General features: G+C 34.4%; 1 protein-coding gene and 1 long non-coding RNA gene across 2 annotated transcripts in view; both read right to left on the minus strand.

The window, feature by feature from the left end:
* Positions 1 to 23,598, minus strand: part of LOC110382099 (protein madd-4) — a 374,672-nt gene extending 351,074 nt beyond the window's left edge. Inside the window, exon 1 of the mRNA XM_064041070.1 lies at positions 23,316 to 23,598. The gene's annotated coding sequence lies outside the window, so the exon portion shown is untranslated. The remainder of the gene's footprint in view (positions 1 to 23,315) is intronic.
* LOC135118642 (uncharacterized) lies at positions 7,023 to 7,944 on the minus strand. Its single transcript, XR_010277695.1, has 3 exons — positions 7,738 to 7,944; positions 7,472 to 7,534; positions 7,023 to 7,394 (listed from the first exon to the last, which is right to left on the minus strand). It is a non-coding gene; the product is annotated as an uncharacterized LOC135118642 (long non-coding RNA).
* Positions 23,599 to 24,855: the final 1,257 nt, after the last annotated feature.

The following is a 24,855-nucleotide window of genomic DNA, read 5'->3' on the forward strand; positions in this document are numbered from 1 at the left end:
CTACGGGTCAGCGCTTCGAGTCCCTACATCGTGTCATCGTGTCATCATTCATCGTTTAATAGACTAAATAGTGATAGTGAAAGTGAAAGTGATAGTGCCTACGCTCTGCCGCACGGCGGGAGAGATGTTCGCGACAGACGCATCCGTGCGCCGCGAGTGCAAAATCATAATGCCTGAGTGTTCGTGTATGCGCGTTACTATTTATACTCTAACAATTTTGTGATGAGGGTAATGAGCAAAAAGTGCCGTGAGCCGCGCCAAGGTATGTTTTTCACGTGCACCCTCCTTCTAAATTGTTATAGAATTGTGTTCAGATTTTGATAGTGCTTTAATTTGTAAATTATAGTGTTTTTTGATACCAAATTGTAATAGTTTTGTAGCGGTAACCTTAACCTACCTAATTATGTATAATAAACCTAATAGTTCTGCCATTTAAGGCCTGATTTACCCATGTAAACATTTCTCGATAGCAAAAATCCTAGACTTTCATTAGTGAAATAGTGTTTAACTGAAAGCCTAGGTCTCATTGTATAAAAAATGACTTAATTTATAGAAATATTGTTAATAGTTTAAGTTATAGAACAATAAATAATGTCTGTGCTTTGACTTTCATTTCACATGCAAATTAACAATACTAGGGCTTAGGTCACATTGTTAGGATTACTATCGCCAGATAGCCCATGAAATGCCCTAACACACACTACCTTTCGTATTGAGATAACCCCCATAGTTTGTTTTTTATCTCAAGATAGTCTTCACCTAAGGGCCGATTTCACATAGTTTTTTATAGATATTCGGTTATAGTATTTCAGCCCTGAAGGTATGCAGGGTGTGTGTGGTATAGTTCAGTAGCGCACTTCATGGGGCGTCTGACGCTATGTGTCCTGCAATGATATCATGTACCAATTGTTTGTAATACGGCTGTTAAATTGAAAGGTCAATAAAACTGAGTTGGTCGGAGGGACGAGAAATCGAGGTGCTCGTCACGGTAAAGTTTCGAGCTCATTCGGTGCGCAAGCGCCGCCGTACAAATCGTAGTCATCGGTATGGATTTTTTGATAGTATAACAAGTAAATAGTGAAAAGTAAATAGTGTAATTATAGTATGGTAAGTGCGTCGAAGCTCGTCCCTTCAAGACTCCTGAAAAATATATGAAGACTTATTATTTCACCGGCATCCCTGAACCTATAGTAGCAGAAAGTCTAAAACCCGTCTAAACGTATTCTTGTTTCTGAAGTTCCTGTTTCTCGCCACATCGTAAATACAGTCCACTCGCCCAGACGTCCAAGAACCAACGACCGACGGGGCGTCAACGTCTCGAAGCCACCCCATAGTACCTGCTTCTGAGCTACGTCCGTCCCGCACAATTTGGTTGTTTAAGAAATCAAATTAACTTACTTTTATATTTACACACAGTACAGTGAATCGTAATTCGATTTAGTGGCACCAAAACTTGATTGATACAATCACAGAATTTTTTATCCCTGCATAATAATTATACATATATTGAATATATCGAGTATCCAAATAAAAGTAGCCTTCCTAAATAGGTACATAAATGGCCTATTTAAGGCTGAATTTTTTTTTTTAATCCACAGAGTACTGAGACTGATTGAATTGTCTTGACTTTTTTTTTTTTTGTTTATATGATGTGACCTCATACGGTAACATCATAAAAAATTACAATCTAGCTTTAATGCTAATAAGTAATTCAATTTTGTCTTAATTTGCTAAGAAAGTATAACTAAGAATGTGTCCATTAACACTTTTCTTATTGTCTCTATTAAGGGGAAGGCACTTTGTTATTGTGTTCTTTGCGAGTAGCACTCACTACTTTACACTAACACTTCACTATGTTAACTCAAAAGGTTTTGTCCTTTTTAGCCTTCTCACTATGTCCGTGTTGTCGAGGAGCTGGATAGCCTCGATGTTCACATGGTGGTGAAGCCTTCGTTCATGGGCTTCTGCATATTTTTTAATTATATCTATGACGAGGTCTACTTTGAGGTCCCGATGAAGGTCGTCATTTCGAATGTACCAGGGCGCATTGACGATTCCTCTGAGTACTTTGTTTTGAAAACGCTGTATAATTTTGATATTGCTTTGTTTGGTACAGCCCCAAAGCTGAATACCATAAGTCCATACAGGCATGAGGACTTGTTTATATAAAAGAACTTTGTTGTGCACTGACAGCGAAGATTTTTTTCCTATCAGCCAGTACATCGACTTGTAGCGAAGATCTAGCTCGTCGCGTTTCTTTTTGACATGAGCTTTCCAGCGAAGCTTTACGTCTAATGTCATGCCTAGGTATTTGGCTGTATTTTCGTATAGTATTACATGGCCATTTATGTTTACCGGGTGGTAATTTGTCCTTTTGTTTGTGAAGTCTATGTGAACAGATTTTGATTCATTTAGTTTCACACGCCATTTTTTTGTCCAGTCAAAATGATATTGACGGCTGTTTGAACTTTTCCACTGCTTCTTCTTGAGTGGCACCTGTGGCCATAATAGCTGTGTCGTCTGCAAATGTGGCAATGGTATTGTTTTCTAATTCAGGAATATCGCAAGTGTACAATAAGTACAAGACGGGACCTAGGACGCTTCCTTGCGGTACTCCAGCTTTTATCGGTTTGAGTCCTGAATATGCATCATCATGTCTTACTCTAAACATACGCTGTGATAGATAAGACTCTAAGATGTCAGCAAATTGCTTAGGGAGCATGTTTTTTAATTTGTAAATAAGGCCTTTGTGCCATACCTTGTCGAATGCTTGCGCTACATCCAGGAAGATCGTTGAGCAAACTTTTTTTTCTTCTAGAGCCTTTTCAATAATGTTGGTAATCCTGTGTACTTGATCTATAGTCGAATGTTTTTCCCTAAAACCAAATTGGTGGTCAGGGATCAAATTTCTTTCTTCTATGATGGGTTTTAGTCTTTTTAAAAGAAGCTTTTCAAATAATTTTGACATTATCGGTAGCAGTGAGATCGGCCTATACGATGTTGTTTCGTGAGGTGGTTTACCAGGTTTTGGTATCATTATAACTTCGGCAACTTTCCACTGATCAGGTACGTACTTAAGTCTGAACGTTGCATTGATATGAGTCGTAACTTTTACGATGGCTTTACGTGGGAGGTTTTTAAGAACTTCTGCAGTAATAAGATCGTAACCAGGTGATTTCTTTAGTCTAAGGCGCTTGATTTCGTTGTACACTTCTCTAGGTGTTCCGAATTTTATTTCTTGCTCATCATTATTTGATGTTTCATTTAATAAGTCGCTATCTTCATGCTCTTCATTTGGCTCAAAAATGAGTTCTAGATGTTTTGCAAACCTTATAGCTTTTTGCTCGTTGCTTATTGCCCACCGCTCGTTAATATCTTTGATAGGGGGAATATGCAGAATTGGCTTTTTTAAGCTTTTTATAGATTTCCACAGAGAGTAATCTGTCGTGCGATGGCTGGTTAGTTGTTGTAGATAACTACTCATTGATTCGTCTTTGTAATTCTGAATTGCTTCACTTAGTTGTTTTGTAAGGTTGTTCAGAATTCTTTTATCTTGTGGATATCTTGTCTGATGCCATATTCGTCTCTGTCGCCTCTTTTCAGCTATAAGTTTTGTGATTTCTGCTGGATAGTAGGTAATTCTGTTTTTTATTTTAAAGGTGGGCGTGTTTTTCCAGGCGCATTGTTGTATTTGTGTTATAAACTCACTGATATCCCAGTCCAGATCTTCTGGTTTCTTGAGTGGGACTCTTAAATCTATCATAGACTCCAAATCTATTTTAAAGCTTTCCCAATCAGTGTTCTTGTTTACCAATGTGGGGTTGTATTCTTTCAGCAAGATAGTCTCACTTAGAGTAAGTAATATAGGTGAGTGGTCTGAACTCATATCATAACCTTCTTCAATGCGAAGAAGACTAGGTGATATATTTTTATATATAAAAAAGTCTATAAGATCAGGAATCTTTTTTGTATCAGTAGGCCAATAAGTGGGCTTGCCTGTTGATAAAGTTTTACCTTGTGTTTCTTCAATTGCGCACAGTAGCTCTCTTCCTTTGGTCGTTGTCAGTCGAGATCCCCAAAATGTATTTTTAGCATTAAAGTCACCTCCCAATATGAATCTGTTTCCAAGACAGTTAAGAAAAGACATGTACTGATCTGTTTTTAGTGAGTATCTAGGTGGACAGTATATGGCTGAGATGGTGACAAGACAGAATTTTGTTTTGACACAGACAGCCACTGCTTGTATTTCTTCTTTTTCATGTTTCAGTTTTTCGTAGTGAAAAATATTCTCTTTTATGATGACAGCACTACCACCTCTTGGTGTGTTATGAGGATGCAGTGCATGATATACTTTATACCCTTTAATTTGAATATGAGATTCTTTAGTGAAATGTGACTCTGATATAAGGCACACATCAATTCTTTCCATATTTAGGACTGCCGTAAGTTCATTCTGATGTTTCAGCAGTCCATTTGCGTTCCATGCCATAATTCTAAGTAAACTAGCCATGTATACTGCTTTTTTGTTGTTTGGCAGCTGTTTTAGTGCTGCTTTCAAGTTTTTTCAGCCTTTCGTCGAATGTAGTTAAAAGATTTATAATTGTATTAATCTTTTCATCCATGTTAGGGTTTATAGGTTTCATATGAGATTGTGGCAAAGATTGGACTCCTTTTGCCATTTGTGCATACGAAACACTTTTAGTGACAAGGTTGGTGACACTAGGTATTTTGTGTTTGGTTATACTTGGACCCTGAGAGTTTGGTATCGGCTCATGCTTTTTTATATTTTTATTTTTAATATTTTGTAGCTCTTTAGCTACTATGCATCCTCTATAGTTAGCCGGGTGGGGCTCACCACAGTGAACACATTTTGGCTTTGCTTCTGCAGGTTTATTGCAGTCTCTGGTTAGGTGCTTGCCTGTACACTTCACACATCGGGGTTCTTTGGAACAGTATTTCTGTGTGTGGCCATATGCTTGACACCTTTTGCATTGTGGAATTAATTTTGAAGTTTTTAAAGGCTGTATATCTACTTTACAGCCCAGTATGGATTTGATTCCATAGATTTTCTTTATGTCTTCATCCTTTTGGAATGAGAGCATGAACATACTGAGGGGCTCTTTGCTCTTCCAACTCAGTTTGTTAACAGCATCTTCTATTTTAAATCCTTGAGCTGTCAGATCTTCAATTATTCTATTTGGCAGGCAGGAAGAATGAAGGTTTTTTGCCATCACCCTGATCGGCCTATCTTGTTTATTCTCATATGAGTACCAACAGCAATTATTCTGTAACAATAGCTTGGTGATGGATCTGTATGAGTCATCATTATAGGAGTTAATTTTAACTTTTTCTCCATTCATCATTTTCGTAACGAAAGAGTCTTTCGTTACATTAGTTGAAAGAAGGTCGTAGAACTCTTGGTAGTTCTTGACATTTTCCACAACTATAGGTGGTGGTGTGGGCTGTTTCTTTATTTTAGCTTCTTTAGTTTTCTGGCTAGGATCGTCTGCTTGTTGAGTTGGTGAGGACAGTGATGACGAGTTCAATTTCCTTTTTTTTCTGCTCTTCTGTCGTACCCACTCTGTTTCCTTTGCTAGTTCTTCTTCGTCTGTCTCATACTCGATTGGCATTGGCTTCTCGGTAGTGACATTTTTCTTGTCTGAAGTTTTTTGCTCCTGGATGGTTTTAAGCTGATGCTGTAGTTGTTCTAATTGACTTTTGAGGTCATTCACTAAGTTTTGCAACTTTTCGCGTTCTAACTTTTCTTCGGTATAATATTTATACAACAGATGTTCCGTTTCAGTTTTGATTTTAATTGAGGATGACGAAGCCATGATTATTAGAATAACTTCGCCTTAACACTTTGTTTATACAAATAATTGTGCAACACTTTCGGTAACTGGGTCATCGCTGCGACCGCGCACGGCTAGAGGTAATGAACGGTAGGCTGCTGCGTCAGCGCTACACTTGAACATAATCTAGCACGAGAGTGTGTGCGACGCGACTGTTCTTAGCGGAAGTCGATCGATCACTCGTAAAAAACACGTTGTCTTGACTGACTAGTAAAAAATAACAACATGGCGTTAAAAACACACGTGAACATAATTACAAAGTCTTCACCCAAACCTCAAGAAACAAAAGATACATATTTATATAGGTAAACTCGATCAAACATGCTCAAAACTTGCGCCTCAATAAACAAGTTAAGTTCACAAACAACTTAAAATCTAACTAAGTTCAAATTATAAACACTTTAGATTCTGGGCGAACGCACCGTAATGTAATATTCGGGCGTGTGACGAAACTTCTATGTTTTAAACTATGTTTAAGGGAAAAACAGAAGGTTTAATTTGTCCAGTCTTTGAATTCGCAAGTCTACAAAAAGTCTGAAAACCGTCATTTATATTTGAATAAAATGTCTGGTTATCAGTACCACAAGAAAGCCCGCACACTGAGAACTTTTAATCAGCCGATAGTTTCTGTCATCCAGATATCTGATCGTTACACTACTATTCACCTCCATACTGATTTATATAAACTTATAAAAGTTAAAGTATAGATTGACTAAAAGTATGAATATGCGTCTGATATAAAATCGACAATATTTTGGTAGCGTGGATAGACGAATGTGTTTGCGAAAACTACATATATAACGAATATTGATGAAACCTTACAGTAACACAGCTTTAACATCAGGACAACATTATCTAGGTAATTTTTATACTGGGAAATACCACAGGTTTACAGCTAGTTTCTACTATAAAGCTGCTATATATCTTTAGATATTTCTTCCTCATAGTCATATTCATAATATTTATTTGCAAAAGGTAGGTTTAAAATAAACCTTCTGCCATATAAATTATTATATGGTGCACACGTGTATTGAAACTGAAGGTACACGCTTCAAGCCTTTGAACATAAACTGCTTATAACGAACTAGCAGCTGCCAGCGACTTCGTTCGTTAAAATTTACAAATATGTGAAAACATAGTTAAAAATCAGAAAAGAGCCTTTGCTTTTCCATTAAGAGCGCTATTACAAAATCGAATCGCTCAGGTTTAGGTAAATTAGACGATAGCCGGCAGCACTTGCGCGCGTGTGCGTCTAGTGAAATACGCAACGCACACCTGCGGACCGCCACGCGGCACAAACAAACTTGAGACTTTGCCACTTTTATTTTCGAAATAGTTTATTGGTTTTATAGTTTATGAAATATTATTTGTACCGATGAATTTTATAACCTAGAATAGCTCGATTGAGTTACAATAAACAAATAATCGTTTACAATTTTTAAATTATTTAATCGACAACCAAACTTTTCACCATGTTTATCAATTAGGTATAAGTAATTGATTTATAAAAAAACGTCTTCCATGTATTGTATCTTCATTTTCCTGCAACAATAAAAACTAGGAATGTAAATAGTTTATTAAAACAAATATGTCTGTTGCGAGTGACAAAAAATACTTACCATATTATTTGTACTGGTATCCGATTGAGTCTGATAATCTGAATTAAATATGCTTTCATTATCCTGCAAGAATCAAAGATATCCAATAATATTATTATGCAACAGCGAAACGACGATGACATTTACGTACATATTTCTATATAACCAACATCAAAAAAAGAGAACCCAATCTATAACATTTTCGCATTAGAATATCATGGGTTAATACTTGTGTATATTACATTTCAATCAGATCATTATAACTAATAAATAAAATAAAAACTCACTAGTATCAAAACGAGTTCGTTGCGCAGGTTGCGCTATATTTTTCGAGCTCCGGCGAGTTTGCGCGGCGCAACAGCGAGCGATACGTCCTCCCTCGATAAGCGCTTGGCGCTGACTAAAGTTGAACACCGCGCGTCACAAGATTTATATTGATTTTTGCATTGCAAACAAAAATTATTTTAAAATATTGTTTTACATTTAAATAGACCAATTTTTTTTTCAAGCTTTATAACAATACCACCTTAATTATTAAATATGTTTTATTTGAATTTGGATTATACTTTCATAGATAAAAAATATAGTTTTGTACGGAAAAATGTCAGTAACTCTCAGTTTTATAGAATTATTTTTGGTGTATTACTGTATGAATTGTAATAAATTGGTGTAAGCAAGCACAAGTACAAGATATAGTTGTATCTTGAACATTTTTATAAATGGTTAAATTGCTATATCCTCGTAGTACTGAAGCATCAAAAGATTCCCAAAAGCAACATTTTATGAAACATCCTTTGCAGAGACAAAGATTTTACTGATGTACGTGGACAAATTAAAATATTTATTGAAAACAGCCCCAAGATAAATGATCAAACTTTCTTAATCTTATTTTTGTTTTTTTTTTTGTGACTATATCCAAAGCATAATGACGCATCAAAACTCGTATAAAACTCGAAAATTTGTGATAGCCCTCTTAAATACGAGTGTATTTGAGGTCCAAATTCCCTATAAGCACATAACTTTATCACTTTCTACCTAGTGAAACGAAATTTATTATATTCTTCCGATATAAAGCTGAAGCGTTTGTTAGCATTAATCTCAGGAAGTATTCGACCAATTTATCGAAGAAGTTTTTAGGTTACTTTTTATAAAGATATGCATCCCACAGGATGCGAGTAAAACACTGGACAGAACCTAGTTGTAGACAAAAATGTCCCACTGCTGGGCAAAGGCCTCCCTATCTCACGTCCACCCTTCCCGATCTATCGACCAAGTCCACAAGTCTGTCATCATCCTCCGAGCCTTTTTCCCAACTATGTTGGGTTCGGCTTCCAGTCTAACCGGATCTAGCTGAGTACCAATGTTTTACATGGCGCGACTGCCTATCTGACCTCCTCAACCCAGTTACCCGGGCAACCCGATACCCCTTGGTTAGACTGGTGTCAGACTTACTGACTTCTGACTACCCGTAACGACTGCCAAGGATGTTCAATGACAGCCGGGACCTACAGTTTAACGTGCCATCCAAGTCCACCAGTCTGTACTAAAAAGAAAATATATTCAGCTGTTTTGAAAGTGTAACAAACAACCTTACTTTCCCATTTATTACATACTTACATAGAGATATAAAGCCGATGTTATTCAACAGAAATGGCTGCCTTTTATGTCTCACTAATTAGTCCCTGGCATTCAGTATTGACTGTTCATACTATACTGTGCCTAGTGTTTAGAACTTAATGATAATTAACGAGAAAAACTAGATAATTAAGATAGAGTAGCTAGGTTGTTTTGGTAACCTAGGTATTAGTTTTCGTTAGTATATATAGTATATTAGTTTCGTCTTCTGCCTAGATTTTTCTATAATTTGGACTTTCGTAGCAAAACAGTGTTTTAGATATAGAATTTTAGGAGAATATTTTATGTTTCACAACAAGGTTTTACACTTTTTTCTCTTCATCTAATTATAGCAGTGTATTTCGTTAAACAATTTTATATTTTGGAATTAATTTAGTAATATTCAGTTATCTAATAAATAAACCTAATATGCTTAATTATACCTACGTTCATTTACGCTTATAAATAAAACCTAATCCTCCTTTTAACACAATCAGTCAAAAATCCAAAAAATAACACATTCAATTAAGCAAAATCATCACATTTTTATTCGGTAACAGTTTAATATTAACCCGCAGTTAAAGTAGAACCGGTTCAAAGTTAATACGCATCCAGGGATGAATTTAGAGCGTTCATAATGTGGCGCGTTTCTCGGGAGCCTTTGGAAGTGAGTCAAATACCTACACAGACTAGGTGTAGTCACAGACTGAGTAATACAGTGGTTCATTTATAATTTACCTGTAATTTCAGTATAAAAAAATGATTGGGAAATTGTACCGTTAATTGCCGCATGAAATTTTAATCGACTACCAAAAACGCAGGCTCACAATTCAAATAAAAAAAATCTTGGACAAAAAAGAAAACAAGCTTATTACGACTTATCCTTATTTTGTAAAGAAAAGCACTTAAATCATTTATTCTGTAATCGTATCTAGTAATATTCTAATACGATGATAAATAAGATTAGGTATTTTTGACAGTTTTTCAAGATAAAACTGTTTGAATTTGTTTGAGTGAACAGATTGAATTTGTGTATCTGTCACTTGTATGTGACATTTATCGGAGTCAGAAATTAGAAAATCTGACTACTGAAGTCAAACATAAAACTGTGGAAGTCAGAAAGACGTAAAATGCAGGTAGTAAATTCTGTGATTGGACCCCACAAATAACAATAAAAATATTCTACAGACAATAATATTTATATAACACCGAGACCACACTCGATAAAATCTTAACCACGCCTTAGAATTCAGACCGAAACAGTTAAAAACTTATTATACTATTCACATACTTTGATCCGAGATAACACCCATAAAAATATCCCACTTTATTTGTCAATACCAATACAAACGATACCGATATTTTATATCGATATTTAAACCGATCCGAATGATTCGAATAATTGAATCGATAATGAGCCATTAATATTCGTAGATAACACGAAACTTTCAATTTCATTGCGGTGTCACTGTGGAACATTTATCAGAAGAACTATTATAATTTAAACGTTATCAAAGAAACAAAATCCGAATGGTATTTCCAAGATTTATCATCGATCATTCAACAGTTTCCAAAAAACTCAGATTTTCATAAAAAGTCCAGTCCGAGAACAAGCTTCCAACTGAATTTCTAAAAGGTAAAAACACCAAAATCACTGTGGTTTTGCACCCGTGCATCGGAAAACACGTTAATGTCGGTTCTGCGCCTGATCTCTCTCTGGTCGTGTCGGATTGCCGTCCCATTGGACTATGAGAGTGAAGGAATAGTGAGTGCACCTGTGTCTGCGCAAATGCTCGTGCACTATAATATGTCCTGTGCAGCTGGCTGATTTACAAAATTCAGTCTGGACGCAGTTATTGTTAATCAAATTATCGATCGTTTCAATACCCTATCACAAACACCATGACTATCTAATGTTTTGATAGCCACACTATCCAATTAATTCAGTTACTGGCGTTTGTGGGATACGATAGTCAATTCCCTAAGCTCGACTTAGATATTGCTTAGTATTCATATAATACACGCCGTCACAAGCAATAGATATCCTTAACACAACATAACTTTGGACTGTATTTAGGCATAATTTGTCTGAGAAACAAAGTTAATTCATGTAGATTAAACTAATTCAAAATTATCATCTCCCGAGCCTTTTACTAATCATATTGGGGTCGGCTTCCAGTCTAACCGGATACAGCTGAGTACCAGTTTACCGTTTTACAAGGAGCGACTGCTATCTGACCTCCCCAACTCAGTTACACGATTAACCCAGTGCCCCTGGGTAAGACTGGTTGTCAGATTTACTGACTTCTGACTACCTGTAACGACTGCCATAGATATTTATATCATAGCCGGGACCTATAGTTTATCGTGCCCTCCGAAACACAGTCATTTTACAAAAACTGCTATACAAATTGTATTTGTCAGGTTTCAACGAAAAATAGTTTCCAAGTAAAATTGACCTGCTGCATTTTTCTCATCCTATGGTTTCTTTGAAAAATTCACATACAATTTACAGCCTCTCATTTACATAACTATAGCATCAATATCAACCTTATTCCGAAGCAATAAAGTTCATATTCTCTTAGCATTTTTCAAACTAGGTTATGGGACAAATATGTTTTTGTTGCGCGCCTATAAACTGATTATTACTATTTTAACTGAGCATTTTTAAGTTAAATAAATATCGTAGTTAATTGTATGGTTGTCGTAAATATATAACTGGTTTTAGGCTAGGCTTTGTTGCTAGCTGAGCGAGAAATTGAGTAAAATAAAAATTAATAATTCTGCATCAGCACTTTTTTAGAAGAAACAAAAGTATTTTTTTATTTATTTAAGTACGACAAGAAAACAAAATGACGATAATTTGCTTTTTCACGACAAAATTGCTTTAAAAAAACCGCTAAAGCTAGCCTATTAGCCGTTTACAACCACTAAATCACGAAAAAGAAAATAAGGTTGCTTAATTTCATAATTAATTAATCAAGGTAATACTTACCTATTTAACAAAAAAAGTCAGTGTTAGATACGCAATTTAATCAAGAAAGGCTATAAGCAAGCTACTATTTATCCGACTGCGGGAAATAGTTCCCTCAAGATACAGGTGAGATCGAGGTTCATATTCTGTATTCTCATTTCCGCGGTTTTCTAACAGTGTAACCAAGCCTTTATAAATAGGGAATGAATTCAACGGTTCATATCAAAATATTTTATTGGTTTGATAACTATAATAATGCGTTTGAGCTATGGTTATGAAGTTGTATAAATTGTTCGTTGTACGGTAGACTGCACATCACTGGTAACTGTCATGCACCTTAACTCAATAGTAATAAGTACGATTTTCCTATAAAACTGTTACCTCTGACCTGAAGTTGACTGTACCATCAAACCTATTTATGTCACAGATGGTAAGCTGATAGGAGGTAAATCATCAAAATAAGGTTTGATTATACAAAGTAGGTCCATGTCTCATTCAATCTGTATTTTCATAAATCCCAGTTATTTTAAATAAGAAAGTGACTCTACTGTACCTATGTTTCATAGTAAAACGGCTGAATCTATTTATATGATAATTAGGTATAAAGATAGAACCCTAAAGGTATTAACTTTTTTATCGGAAAATTGCTTCCTGAAAATGCAACTAAAACCACGGAAAGCTGCTAGTATAATTCTAAGCTATTGTACTTAAATACCAGTTTTATTCTAACTCTCTCATAACGGGCCTGCTGGAAGAGATTTCTTATAAAATAAGCTATGCCTTTGTACTAGTTGTTATATTTTTCTTCTTGTCTGTGTAACTGTATACATAACTATTAAATTAATTAATTCATATTATTTTCGTTATTCATTGCCAAATTCTTAACAAATTACATGTACATATATAAGTTAGGGTACCTTCAAAGGGGAGCCAAAACCACGGTCCACAACTAGTTTAATTACAAGCTAGGTTGCCTAAAACAGTCTTGTGACTAGTTGGTGACGTATTAAGTTTCGCCAGTGACGTCACAAAGCATTTACCCTCGGTCGGTTAGGCCAAGTACTTGGTACAATACTTGGTTACTATTAGGAACTTTGATAAGTTTCGGCTATTATCACTGATTGCATATTAGAGAGTGTCATTGAACATCCTTGGCAGTCGTTACGGGTAGTCAGAAGCCAGTAAGCCTGACACCAGTCTAACCAAGGGGTATTGGGTTGCCCGGGTGACTGGGTTGAGGAGGTCAGATAGGCAGTCGCTTCTTGTAAAGCACTGGTATTCATCTGCATCTAGTTGGAATGGAAGCCATCCCTAACTTAGTTGGAAAAGTCTAGGCAAATGATTACATATTAAAGTAATTGGTAGCTCAATAGAAGTAGTAGCGAGGTCAAACAAAACATGGATGCGTTACTTTAGGCCTTGAAGGAAAAATATTGTTTTACATTGCTCGCTTCAAAGTTTAATTGCCAATCAAACCGTACAAACGAAATGCTGTTACACTCAATTGTTTTTCTCGTGCTGAAGTTAGCAATAAACCGCCAATCTACCTTGAGAAGAATACAAGAAAAGGCCTTAACACACAAGGCCGACAAATAGGTCAATGATGATGTTACAACCAACCATATCGTATTTCAGACATATAGCTTCATTAAACGAATAAATATCCAAAATTTTTGTGTCAAATAAATCTCTCTAAAGATATTATAACTTAACTGGTTTTAGAATTGGTTCATATGACAGTTTAGAACTTAATAAATGTGCGGTTTTATGTATAATGCGTTTAAGATTAAAGATACGTTTGATCGAAATAACTTGAGCGTCTCATAAATAAAGTCGGGTTCGGAGTTAGTCGGTAAATGCCTTTTCTCACAGTTCAGTTAACTTTTGTAGCGTTAATAGATTAGAGATTAGGAGACCACTTTAGTTTGGTTTTTTAGCCATTGGAAGCTATTCTTTGGATAGATAATATTTAAATATATTTGCGGTCTGAGATAAAAACTTGTAAAATATAATAGAAAAACTTAAATGACATATTTGCAAAACGTAGATAAATTTTGGTCAATGTTAAGGTCAAGCCTTAGAGTTAGGACATGAACTAGCGTATTTATTGTTTTTTTCCGAAAAATACTTTATCGGCCAGTAGTATATAAAATCTACACGTACAATTAAAAGTAACAAGCTGAAGACTTTGTTGCTTGGTTGGAAGTGCTTTGGAAGTTTAAATATCTCAGAAACGAATGATCCAATTAAAAAAAATAATCGTTCTGTGTTATAGAAGAATGCTACTTTTTAACATTCAGCTTAAACCAAGAGCAAGACCCAGTAAATTTTTATTTTCCAAAAATATACAATTTTCAAACATAACTTGCGTCCACTAACAAATAATTCGTGTTAATACTTGTACTTGAGTTTGTTTCAACAGTTACACTAATATCTGTTTGTATGTTTAATTGTAGGGTAGCACGCGACACCGTATCTTCTAACAGAATGAGTTTTTGATGTGTACACCGTTATTTTGGTATAATTAACCGTTTTGTTCGCGTTTATTGTTTTTTGTAGTAAGATTATAATTTGGTGGAATTTTCAGTTAAGTACAGGTATGTTGTTTTATTTGTGAAAAATACAATTTCGTGATAGGCTTGCACGAAGATTCATTGTCTTTCTTGAAATAATATATGCCTCTGGTTAGTAAATCGGGTGTTTTTATTCTAAGCTTATTTTATGATTTAAAGATCTTATACAAGTTTTGATGGTAAGAAAAATAAGTTTCATGTACCTACGTACATATATAAGCATCATATGTATCTATTGTAAATATATATGTAACTCTATGTAGTGTATCAGTTGTGTTAGCACCCATAACCCAAGTTTAAAAATAGCTTACCGTGGGGCTAACCAAACGTGTATGAAAGGTGTTCAGATATTATATTAAAATATACTTTTATAAAGTCATTACAAACGATTATATTGATGACGATCAATGTAAAATAAGCTCAGCTCAAAAGCTCATTTTCATCAAATTATATTAAAATCTCTCATAATACGAATATTGTGCACTTCATAAAATTAAAACAAATAACCAATAAATATTTTAATAAATCGCTCCATCTGATAATGAGTACATATTGTAATTAATTCGGATATCAATACGATGTAATCATTTAAAATAAAAACATTGAAAATTTTCATATTCAAGAAAATTATTTGTATAGGTAAAATATTACTATGAATAACATAATATATAATGAATGATATAATAATTGCGATATTGTACCAAGTTGCAAGCGAAATTGAAATCTAAAGCATTTCATATGCAAGAAGAACACACATACATACAAGTCATAAAAACTATAATTTACATACATTAACACCCGCAAGTACGGCTCACTCGCTATCGTGAGATAAAACATCTAACAAAATATCAGAATAATTCCATTCTTAACTTCTAAAGATTGCCTCTGCTAACTTACTTAACTTATCAATCTATACCTACACAATCAGGACTTGACAGAAAGAAAGGTATCTCAACGTTATATTATTCACACTAAGCCCCGATTGTGTGTAAATATGCGTAGATATCGCGAATAAGAACCCTTATAAATTACCTAATTTACGCAAAAAATAAAGATATTTTTTCACTTTTTCATCTCGATCGATTCCTTAGCCCAATTTACCACTACCTTACGGTAAAAACCAACGCAAACAACTTAGTACATATTCAACGTTTCCCATTCAATAGTCTAGTACCACTTCATTAATATATAAAACTTAAGTCCGCGAAGGCATTTGCATTAATTAATTAAATACAACTCGGCCCTGGCGCCGTAGTTAACAGGTATCGCTAAATTATATGCATTATATGCATTATATGCAATCATATGCATTATATGCACTGTCCTTGCGTCTGAGATTTTAAATGTGGAGTAAGTAGTGTGTCCACGTGGTGTCATGCGCATTTTATATGTTTAGGTCTCGTCAAATTCAATTTTCAATTTATCATGAGATACAGGCGATGCTGTCTTGTATTAATATTTTATTATAGTGATAGTAAAGCTCCGGTGTCCGAATCTATCATATCCTTCATTATATTTTTATTTTGGCACTTCACAACATACCTAACATACTTTGCATTAAAACACTTGCAAACCTCAATATTTTGATATGTAAGTTCATTTTTTTTTTATTTATTTATTACATTTTAAATAATAGCTTTTATCATCAGTCATATGATGCTTGAATCATGATAAATTTATAGAAATTAAAACGTTTCCTACCAATAGGATATCGATCTAGCCAACATGAAACAGTAGATGCGGGTTGCTGAAGATCGGCTTTAATGTCTTTCAGCCGAAAGGCGACAACAAAAATGTTTTCAATTTCATATTCTTATGTTTTTTATTTGAAAGGATAGGTTTTAAACAGATAAAAAATCCCCAGTTCATCAAGCACAAGTGATAATTAAGTCATTGCGCACTGTTCGCGGTGATTAACCGACTGCAAACATGCGAGGTTGTGTTGTTTACATGCTCATTATCAGCCTGTAACGTTGTAATTCAGAGGGTAGATGCTATCTCTTGTTTTTGGCGAAATTTCTATTCTGAACGTTATCATTTTGGTTTTAAGTTGTTCCTCAGAAAGTCCTGGGCCAGTTAGCTAGAGAAAGTTTTTTATTGAGATACGGTGCTCGTGAAATATCTTTACCACTCTGAAGTAAGCTACTGATGACTTCACGATAGTCAAAGTGCACGACTTTGCACTTCTGAATTCAGTAATTTAAAGCCTCACATATGTGCTAATATGTTTGATCGTTGCACTGTTACTTGTACCCGACTTCACTCTGGAGATTCAGATAGTTAGTCGCTCTGCATGCAGTTAGACTAGAAGCTCACCTCAACATAGTTGTGAATAGCCTAGTCAGACGATGAATGGTACTAAATTAACTAGCCTATTCACATTTATAAAACAGAAATCTATACTAATATTATAAAGAGGAAAACTTTGTTTGTTTGGTTGTAATGGATAAACTCAAAAACTACTGGACCGAATTTTAAATACTCTTTCACCATTAGAAGAAAGCTATATTATCTGCGAGTAACATAGGCTATATTTTACCCCGGTGCGGGCAGTAGTTCCCACGGGACGCGGGTGAAACCGCGGGAAAACGGCTAGTGTTATATAAATGGAGTGTCTTCACTCCCCTAAGATTAAAAGCCAATATTTAACATCTGGGTAACTCTTCGATAGAAACTAACTTAATATTACTTTTTAAATCCACTGCGATGTTGGCAGACGTCAAACAAAATTACCAAAACGTACAAAAATCAAAGGAAACAGGTTTGATTTATAAATTCAATAAGTTGTTTATGTCGTCAACAGTTGAAGGTGTAAATCTTGATGATTTAGCTGCGTGACCCAATTCTATTGGTGGCACCCTATTTGTTTGTAAATTATTATACGATTTATGAATTAAATTGCTGTTTTATTCGATTTTAGTTGCGCCTAGAAATTAAATTACATAAAAGGCTTATGGGATAAGGAAAAAAGTAAACACGAATTAAGACACTGACTAGAAGACATAATTGGAAGATTAACTATCTCAACTTTTTTTAATTAGCATATGCTGTCCCACTGCTGGGCAAAAAAAATCTCTACTCGTGTTATTATAAAGCTTATCTCAGAAACTACTGCACCGATTTTAAAAAATATTTCAGTGTTTGATAACTCATTTAAAACTAGGTACTCTTTATCCAGGTGCCCTGTCTATAACTATTGGTAGAGCGAAAATAACTCCAAATTACTTATACATCATATGGTTGTAAAGAGTTGAAGAATTTAAACAGAAACGCAAAATAAATCGGGTCTGACACTAGTCTGCATCGCGTGAAACCAAAACTGCAATAACGTATGTAAACACATGCGATGCAAAAATGTGACCTATTTGCACCAAATTACAGTCCTGTCCTCGGTAGTGTACTGAACATTATTTATACGTATGTATGAAGTAAGACTAACCAATGTTTGTTAAGCCAAACGGACCACCCACCCCGATTGAAAATGTTTCATTTTTAGGGTTCCGTACTCTCCCGTCTTCGGTCTGTCACCAGGCTGTAACTCATGAACCGTGATAGTAAGAGAGTTGAAATTTTCACAGATGATGTATTTCTGTTGCCGCTATAACAACAAATACTGAAAACTAGAATAAAATAAATATTTCGGGGGGCTTCGATACAACAAACGTGATTTTTTTTGCTCACTTTTGCTCGATATCCATAAATATATATAGATTTTTTTTTGGATGGTACGGAACCCTACGTGCGCGAGTCCGACTCGCACTTGGCCGGTTTTTATGAACCCTTTTCTTACTCAGTTGCATCTAGTTAGACTGGGAGCCGACCTCAGTAGGTATAGATGGGAAAAGGCTAGGCAGATGATGAAAACATTTTCTTATTGTAGAGTATGCAATGGACGAATAAATCTTCTATGTGCTGATAAATAGCCAACTATTTAAGTATGTACTTATTTATAATAGAGCCAATGATTTATTCCTATTTAAGTACGCTTTCGACGTATTTTGCTGCCGAAGCGTATAAATACATCTCAGTATGAAAAGACCCAGTTTTTTTCTCAGGCTATTTACAATTTACGTACTTCAGTTAATTAATTACAAGAACAAAACCAACCACAATACATATAAAATTACCTTCTTTCTCCATTTTATTTATCCAACGCCCACACAATAATAATCTCCATTCATTACTTATTCTTCTCCATTATTATGATTCTTCTCCATTATTCTTGTTCTTCTCAATTTCAATCGTCATTTTATGAAAAACTTCGCCGACTTCAAGTCCGATAGCAAAATATAATATTTCAATGTTCAAGTTTGAATTCCAGTTTATTATACCTTAGCTTTTCGAAGGAAGGATTTATTTTAAAAGCAAACTTTAGTAAAGACTGATTAAGGTTTAATTTACCTTCAATATGTAGCAGTGGCGAAGGGTGGTTTAATGAAATAGGGAAGCCGCAGCAAAAAAAACTGGGGGGGGAGTACTCAGGGATGGGGGGGGGGTAGAGGTAATGGAGGTAATTTCTCAGTCCACCTTTTAGCACTGACTGACAGACTGATAGGTAGTTTGAACATGTTTTCTCGAGGAATTCGGCAGATTATTAATATCTATAAAACTTTATTAACTTTATAAAAAATAAGTTCCTTCCTAAAGTAAATAATCTGTCGGAAAACGTCTAATGCGGTAAATGCTAACCTAGTTAAGTTTTAAAAGTAGGTACACTAAAAATAAACCTGATGCAAACTGTCTACGTATCAAAATAACTCATTTAAACGTAGGTCTCTCTATTTTCACTACACACACTGTACTTATACTGAGTACCAGGTCACAGTGCGATCGCGGTGATTAGTAGGAAGTATGATATGATACTGCCAACTACTGAAACAAAATTATATACTTGATGAACACAAAAAGTTATAAATTCCCAAGTAGGGTCATTAAATCGCGGAGAATCTTAACACCGCGATTCAGGATTTGCATAAAAATGCACAACGCCATCTATGTAGACATAATGTAACTAAAACACTTAAACTAACATAAAATATTGTAAACACACGAACTATGTTATTTCTAAATGATACACACACTAATAAATTTGGGTAAGTAATACAAAGAACAAATTGTTAATGGTATTATCTAAAACAAAATAAGAACAATGAGAGTGAATTTGTCTGATTTGTTTGTTTACATATTTGAGAACTCTAAGCGCTGTCACTCGCACGTAGACAGATATAGCTACTCTACTCTTGACGCGTTCTTTCTCGTTCACTCGCGAGTTTTGATTGGTGGAAGCCGCTCCGTGAGCCGGGTTACCGCTCGCCCTTATTTTGCGAACATCGCGCGGCGCGGCGTGGATGACGTCACGCAAGCGTAGTTTTGTATGGAGGAGGAAGCCGCGGCTTGTTTAGTAGGAGCAAAATGTTTCAAGTAATTTATAGACAATTTTTTTACGGTGGTAGGCCTACATATTTAAATTGTGTGGTTTAAATGATTATATTAATTATACCTATACCTATATTATAACTTATACCTATGCTTCTTTCTTAAAATTCGAAAGGGAAGCCGATGGGAATCGGCTTATAAGGACGCCTCGCCACTGATATGTAGAAGTAAGTTTGAAAGATTGGCTAATACTTTATGTAGGCATATAGGATTGAAATAGAAGTTCCCAAAGGAAAGTACATTAAAAATTTTATTCAGTATATAAAGTGTATTTATTCATAAGCAATTTCGACGTCTTTTTAGTAAAGAATAGTTTATCATCATCAAACTATTGTTGACAAATATTTCAATCATTAGACCGTTTTACGCTATGATTTATAAGCATAGTTTAAGTACTCCATGAACAGAAAATAACAATTCTATAGAATTGGTTCAATTATTTTTAACAAGACATCAATAAGAACCTAACCTTACCTAACCTTACCAAACCCTAACCTTACCTAATTACAATTTTAATTTCAGCTCTACGTACTTTTAAATAAAATTCCACAATAGATCATAACGTGTCACCTATTTAGAATCTTAAACATCTTAACACAATCTAAAAACAATTTACTTCCTAAACTACATTTTTAACTGCACTATAAAACTGTAGTGAACACACGGTTCAAGCAAGCTTAAACAATATTATATAAAAATGGAGACCGTCCCCGTTTCGTGAGCGTCTCATTATAATGAGCCTCAAGGATTTTCTAGAAAAGCTAAGCTGATAGGATTAACTTTTTACTGTGGCGTTAACTGTATCATCAAACTACTTAACTGAGGGAAGGTAATGTGGAAATATTCTTTGGTAGAAAGGTTTTTGTCGGTTTTGGTAAGGTTTTGGATCTTTTTTATACACATACAGTTGTAGACTTTTATAAAAAGTATATGTATTATGAATGAGGTATTTACAATAATTATATAACTAAAATGCTTCTTTTTAAGTTGTCAATAACTCTGTATATAGTTTTGTCGTAGAAGTGCACTTTGACATAATAACATTAAATAATCCATTCAGTTGGTATAATTTAATGTTTATGCTTGTTTTTTTTGTGGAAAGTCAACAAATGATCATCCCTTCGTGGGTGCAGCGTGATGGACAGTAACATTATAATATAGAGCCTCCATTTTTTTTGTATCTCAATCTCTTCATTCTTTATGCTTAATATCTGATTGATTCTAATCCTTCTTAGGGCAAATAACGTAACAGTAGACCTTTTATGAGAACGTCATAATTATGGTATTTAGTGACGATTTTACAACTAATAGATAAACTAACCAATATAATAACTATGTGCAAATAAAAAATTTAATTCAGTTTTAGCACTCTATAAAGTGTGAAATAGTAATCCTATGGCGTTAGCAGTGTGCAAAATTGATCATTAGCATCTCAATTGAGTTTGCTCCATTTCAGTTCGATGCACAATTACTATTTTATTAGCCAACACCACAAAACTGGAATTGACTAATATTACAACAGTTATTAAAATAATAAAAACAAAAAAATATTTGAAAAAAAACATCCGCATCGCTGTCAGCGGTAATCGTGCCTAACAACTTTTTTAGAAAATATATCTCAAGAAAAGTCCTGTATTTTGACAATGATGAAAGACAAAGGAGCTAGCCCTTTAGTCAAAAGCCGAGATACGAGTGACAAAAAATCTTATGACTGCTAAGCCCGACGGATTGGAGAGCTCGTTGAAAGTGCGGAAGCCATTTTGACAAAGAGGGTTTCCTGTTCCCTTCTATGGGTAACTGAGACGAATTGTTTGGAAAACTCCCTTCCCCTAAATATTAGCTTACCTACTGTTTTACATAGTTATATAGGTACAGCTATTGTTGAGACGTTACACGTGCAGTGTAATTTTCTTGAGGTTTGTTTGACTGAAAATAATGATCATATCTGTGTTGAAGGGAACTGAAGAATTTGTTTTAATGCCCTTATCTCAGGAAATACTGGACTGATTTGAAAAGTGATTTTAGTATAAGACAGCTGATTTGCCGAGAAAGGATATACCTAAGCAATTTTTTATCTTGCTCGGAGGTTTTTTCTATGGGCTGCGGGTGAAACCGCTGGCAAAAGCTTTTTTTATGATATTTGTGATAAATAGATTCGTCAGTAGTTATGTAAATTATGGATTATTTATATCTATGTAGGTATACTGAATTTTGTGATTACAATCATAGTAGCCCTAACATACGGTCCAAATTTAGCTACAAACGACAAAATAAGCAGCAAAAAAAGTAACAAAAGCTCATTCATTCTTTACCAGACGTTTCCGAAACTTGTACTTAGTTAATTATTAAGTAACAATGATTTCATTCACTCATTCACTCTGAGTAATTAATTGACAGAGTGAATGGCACGCGACATGTCTTGAGCGATTGTTTGAAAACTTCCGACAAACGAGTTCGTTATTTATTTATTAGAAAACAATTGTTGTAATGTCTTGAAGGAGTTTTGATTGGCAAATGATGTGGCGTAAACAGTTGTTTTGTTAATTTTCGATATATTAAGCTCTTAAAGGAGCTTAGCTTAAATATTTCACTAAGAGCTTAAATGACTAGTCTAGCAAAGATTGTGTATTTTTTAATCATGAAGTAAAATGTGAATATTGAAAATGGTAATTTAACGTGCATATAAATATGGGAACGGGGAAACGTTCTGTCACTGAAATTCTTGAAACTTAGCACAGAGATAGAGCACTTTCTGAATAATATGAATACCTACGTAAAACCTTCTTCTGTACGGCATTATATCACAAAGTGCAGTATTTCCAGTATTATAACAACAGATAGGTACAAATACCTACAGTAAATGTTGTTATTTATTTTATTACAATTGCAATTGTTAACCTAAATCCACCCTATTAGGGTATAATTTACCGTGCACACGATTCGCCGCTACAATAAATTCTTTTAACTACCTAAGAAACATAAACAGTGGAGAACGAGTCGAAATACATTTTAACCCTTAAAAGCTCGAGTGTCGGCATAAACTCAGTTTAATTACGACAAATACCTGTCTAAGTCAGGCTAACAAATACATGAGGACTTTAACACCTGGTTTGTAAAATCGTAAATAGGTAAATTTAATTAATAGTAAATTTTAGGAAAATCCAAGATTTCGAAAAAACACTATTTTAATAAAGCTTTTTTTCTGAAACTTAATTGTTTTTTTTGTATTTCTATACTTAATAATACCCAATTAAAATTAAATACTCACACAAAAAAACCAGGAACGTATCCCAAAAAAAATTCAACGTCAAAAAATCCACAACACTTTGGTCTCCTCAAAAAAATCACTGCACTTCAAATTTTTCAACCAGACAGAAAAAAACAACAATTATTTTTTAATTCGCTTAGCTTTAACCGATCACTGTTTTGACACTTTCACAGTAAGATTTTCTCGTTAACACTGCAACGATCACGTTCGTCGTAAACCCGTGCGGTTCGGAGCGCTCCCGCCGTCAACTGACGACACGACCGGGCACGTCAGCGGCGTATCACGGAATGCTCTGCGCATGGTTATTCTATAGTACTATGAACGAAGTCGCAATGCGTTAGACTACACTTAAAATCAGCCTTACACGCTTTGCTCGATAGACCTTATTTTTTTTTTTTACTCGATTGAGTTGATTTAATAGACGCTTGCAGTGCAGGGTTAATGAATGGGATTCAATGAAATTGTTTTTTTGTATTAAAGATGGATATTGAGATTGATTTTCTTTTAAGTTGTATTGGTTGGAAATCAGTTTCCATTTATATAATTTTCTTTGAATAGGAGATGGTTTTGTTATAAAGGCTTTTCAAGCAATTTTTCTTCAAGGAATGTTGTATGTATTTTCACTGAAATATACAACAGAATCTAGCAGTTTTTAGCTTATATTTCTGTCAGCATTCCTCAAAGTTGTATTTTTAAGGAATTCCGTATAAACTATTAACCATACCTAGAATTACGATTACTAGGAAAACTATTATGTTTTACTATAAGAACTCAGGTTTCTGATATAGGTTTGGGAATTCTTTAAAGTACACACAAATGTATTAACGAAATAAGTGTATTTATATCTGTTAAATATCTTTGCAAGTTTACAAAAGTAATTTAAATTATTTCATTCATATTTAATCACATCTCAAGTAATTCTGTTAAATATTAAAATCATGTACTTTTTAAAGTTAACATTTCCTTTCTATGTAATTAGGTCGGTCAAGAGTACATCTCAAGATTATATATTTAAGATGAACCGGATAACTTTAGAGTGATCTTTTAACTTTTAACCGTCAAGTTTAATTTCAAAGTATGGAAGCTTCATTGAAATATGGTTAAGCTTTTGAGAGCTTTTTAGTCTATGAAGTTGAAAAATTGTGTATCTTATTTGAGGAAAAGAATTTAATACTAATGACATCATTGTAATAAGAATAAAAATCTTTTATTATCAGGCGTCGACGGCCCATTAAACAGTACAAACTTAAAAACTATGTTAGTACCCAGCCAGCACAAACCTTTTGAGTAATTTTTGTTTAACAGCAGTCTTAGAAGCTAATTGCAGAAAAAAACTACTGTAAATAGCTGATATGGCGCTTACTCAGACGTTATTCAAGCAATTTGGGCACAAAATATACTGCTATTAGCTGTGTAATAGCAACGTAAAAGATGAATAATTTTTGAATAATTGTACGACAAGCTGAATATCTTCTACATAAAAAGATTTTGTTCTTTAACACAAGTATTACAGCTCTTTTAGCCAGATGATGAGTGAATG

This window comes from Helicoverpa armigera, chromosome 24 (genome assembly GCF_030705265.1).
Source record: "Helicoverpa armigera isolate CAAS_96S chromosome 24, ASM3070526v1, whole genome shotgun sequence".
NCBI classification, from domain to species: Eukaryota; Metazoa; Arthropoda; class Insecta; order Lepidoptera; family Noctuidae; genus Helicoverpa; species Helicoverpa armigera.